Source organism: Anomaloglossus baeobatrachus, unplaced genomic scaffold (assembly GCF_048569485.1).
Source record: "Anomaloglossus baeobatrachus isolate aAnoBae1 unplaced genomic scaffold, aAnoBae1.hap1 Scaffold_176, whole genome shotgun sequence".
In the NCBI taxonomy this organism is placed as follows: domain Eukaryota; kingdom Metazoa; phylum Chordata; class Amphibia; order Anura; family Aromobatidae; genus Anomaloglossus; species Anomaloglossus baeobatrachus.
In genome coordinates, this window is record NW_027441946.1 from 309,413 (window position 1) to 313,117 (window position 3,705).

The 3,705-nt window shown below is 43.8% G+C and overlaps 1 pseudogene; it reads right to left on the minus strand.

The window, feature by feature from the left end:
* Positions 1–271: 271 nt before the first annotated feature.
* Positions 272–478, minus strand: LOC142260745 (U2 spliceosomal RNA; annotated as a pseudogene).
* Between the last annotated feature and the right edge of the window lie 3,227 nt (positions 479–3,705).

Sequence of the window (3,705 nt, forward strand, 5' to 3'; positions counted from 1 at the left end):
AATTGCAAATGATCTAGATAAGACTGAGAATAAGATACTGCACGGGACATAGCAGAGTTGGTCAAGTTGAGTGGAGATGAGTTTGCTATTTGGCACAGCTTTTGCATCAATAAAGCAAGTAAAAGGTGTGAAAGATAAAAAAAAGGGTGAAAGTGTGAAAAGTGAATTGGCCAAATTGAGGTGCATATAAAGTTTTTGCTTTCTTTCAATTCACTAATGGGGCTCATTTGAATCAGGTGAATTGAGTTCTGCTTTTGGAAACTGGGTTAAGAAGGGGTGCACCGGTCCTGGAGGTACTGCAATACCAGGTCAATGCGTGGAGTGGACAGAGCAAGATTTTTTCCATCTCCTTGTTCTAAAAATCCATTTAATATATGGTCCCCAGAGAGGGGACGTATCAGATATTAAACTGATAAGAACAGATTTAATTTTTTTTTTTTTCTGTTTATCAGTAGGACTTCAAAATAACAAAGGTGATCGCCTCCCGTTGCCTGGGAACCGTCCAGGCACAAGAGGGCTATGTGTCACCAGAAGGCGCACACACTTCCTCAAGGCCGGCAGACGTGCAATCCCAGGCACCTTCCAGTACCGACCAAGGTAGCGTCCTCCGAAACTACACTTGATCTTAGCCAAAAGGCCGAGAAGCTATAACCCGAATTGGTTACGGCCTTGAGTGGCACCCTGGCCTATACCGGACACATCTTAGGGAGAGGGAGACAAACCCACGCCTACAGAAGACATTTTGTCACCCAAGCCAACCCTTGAAAAGGCTGTTTTGCAGAGCAAAAACAAGAAGAATGATGCTTTTTGCAGCCGCCGCCCACTGCAATTAATCTGAATAACTCCTCCTCCTCCAAGCACCTCCCCTCCCCCTTGCAGTCTTTCCAATTCATGATACAAAAAGACGGACGGACAGGACAGGACAGGACAGGCTGCCTGACTTTCCGTCACTGCCACCCTTTGCCATCCTTGCCCGTAGAAAGCCCTTTCATCATCCCCAAACCCTAATCTTTTCCCTTCCCTTCCCAGCTGCGTCTCACTCCCTTTCATTAGGAAGTGAGCGCAGCCTTTTCTCCGTTCTGCACATGCGCGACGTTAAACACAAATGCGCAGGCGTGCGTTCCATTAGCCTCACTGCATTCCACTCCCATACAGGAAGTGGGCGCAGCTATTACTACGGTCGCACATAAAAGAACCCACGGCCACCACTGCACACAGCTGACTCCACCACAGGACACCCACTTCTACACCAACGCAGGTAAGACAGGATCGGCACCTCTATGCTCCCGTTACAATCAGGCTCAGTCACCATGTGATAACGCTCTCAACTCTTTAGTTGCAGGCTCCCCTTGCTTCACCTCCACTGGCTGTGCTGCCATTTCCTCTCCCACCTGGAAGGTATACTTTATTCCACTATTTTCCTGTTTCTCTCTTCCCCCTTTTCCCATAACCTACTTTTATCTGCATTTGTGGGGTATCTATATGCTATTTACATCATAGTTTTATTCATTAATATGGAAGGGAAGAGTGCCCATGAGAGTGTTGAACTGCGGAGAGCAAGAGATTAAGCTGCTCCGATTTGCCACCATTGATAAGCTGTTCTCAGTAGATACACATGCTATCCAAACAGCAGCATCCACCATTGCTTCAGCCCACCCATTCAGTGACAGCTCACCAAGTCAGCCAGAGGAGTGGTGTAAGGAATTACACGTAGGCACTGACTCCACACCTTCACATCACAAGAAGGGGGTCTACAGGCTAGTGCAAGAATACGAGCAAGTCTTCAGCAAACATCCGCTAGACTTTTGAAGAATAAAAGGGGTCAAACACTACATCCCCACAAGTGCACACCCACCCATCAAAGAGAGATATAAGCCAAAACTACCTGCACATTACCAGTGTACCAAGGACATGTTGAGCAACATGAAGGAGGCTGGGGTTATCCGTGACAGTTGTAGCCTCTGGGCAGCTCCGTTGGTCCTGTTAAAGAAGAAGGACAGCACCACTCCCCTGTATTGAGGAATAGCTAGCTGCATTGAGAACTGCAAATTATTTTTCTACCCTTGATCTCACTAGTCGCTATTGGCAAGTGTCCGTTGCTGAGGCAGACCGGGAGAAGACCGCCTTTGCCACCCCAATGGGTCTCTGCGAGTTCAAAAGCATGCCCTTCGAGCTGTGCAATTTGCCAGGAACCTTCCAGAGGCTGATGGAATGCTGCTTGGGACACCGAAACTTTGAAACGGTACTGCTATACCTTTATGATGTTATTGTTTATTCTAAAGCAAACAAGATTTTAGGGTGTATAAAAAGGGAGATTAGATCCGGTGATCCCAACGTATTGTTAACCCTCTATAAATCACTTGTAAGGCCACATCTGGAATATGGGGTAAAGTCCTGAGCAGGTTGATAACCATTGGTTTGAGCATGGTAGGGTGTAGTGCGCATCTTCCTGCATCGGTAAAAGCTGCAGAAGTCCTTGAAGATTTCCGCTTCAAAGGCAGTGCCTTGATCTGTGAGGACTCTCTCTGAGTAGCCATGAGGTCTGCATAAGTGTGCTTGGAAGACCTTCGCTGCAGTATGGGCCATTAGATCTTTGACTTGTACCACAACCATAAATCTCGAGTAGTTGTCTACCATCGTAAGTGCATACGTGAGCTCGCCTCGATATTCTGCAACAAAACTCCCTTTTTCGATTTCAGTTTCAGCAAACACTCCTCTTCCTGTAGAAAATATTTATCATTACCTAAGACAGTCATTCTAATGCATGACAATATTAAGGCAATTTAGTTAAAACTTGTTTTAACTCACCTTTAAGGGGATTGATGTATTTCATGGTCAATCCAGGTTTGTCAGTGATGGCACTGACATAATGTATGGCGTCTTTTTCGGGCGTTATCCTTTGCCTTTTCATTGTGAAAATCCAGTTGCCTATATCAAAGCAAATTCTACTACTTGTAAAGTATGCAGAAAATGAAATGTAGAACATATAACATCAACTGCTTAGGAACGCATCATAGGTTAGTACTTAAAAGGATATTGTCATGTTCTAGTCATAATGCAAGCTGGACATTTTTCATGTTACCCTGTAATCGCCGGCCTGTTCTAATGCTCACAAGCCAAGATATAGGCTCAGCTGCTAAGGCTTCCCTCTGCCTTCTGAATGAAACTTGAATATGTCTGGCTCACTGTGTATATAGCAGGTGCTCAGAAAAAATAAGAGTCAATTCAATAGAAATAGCTCTGGCACACTATAGTGATCAATAACGTAAGAAAAGAACTCTTGGAATGCTGAAAATTCTTTATTTGTGCAAAAGGATAATTCATCCAACGTTTCGACCTTGTTTTTAGGTCTTTATCAAGGATAAAGTTATCTAAGATCATAAAGGGTTACAAAACCATATAAACACGTAATTAGTACATAGTACAACATAACAGTACAATATATTGCTACTTGAGAGTACAATGGGTCAAATGACCATGATGCACATACAAAAAATTTTTCCAAAGCCATAGTGAAAACATTTGTACTGAGGAAAGAAAATTTCCACATGACCTATCTGGAGAAACATTCTGGATCAAACAACCAAAAATAGTCAAGCAGGTAAATACACACCTATATGGATAACAGGATGATATGTGTTCAATTGTATAGCGTCATTGCCATTAAGGTACAAATGGAAAACTTGCAATCCTATATAGTGAAGG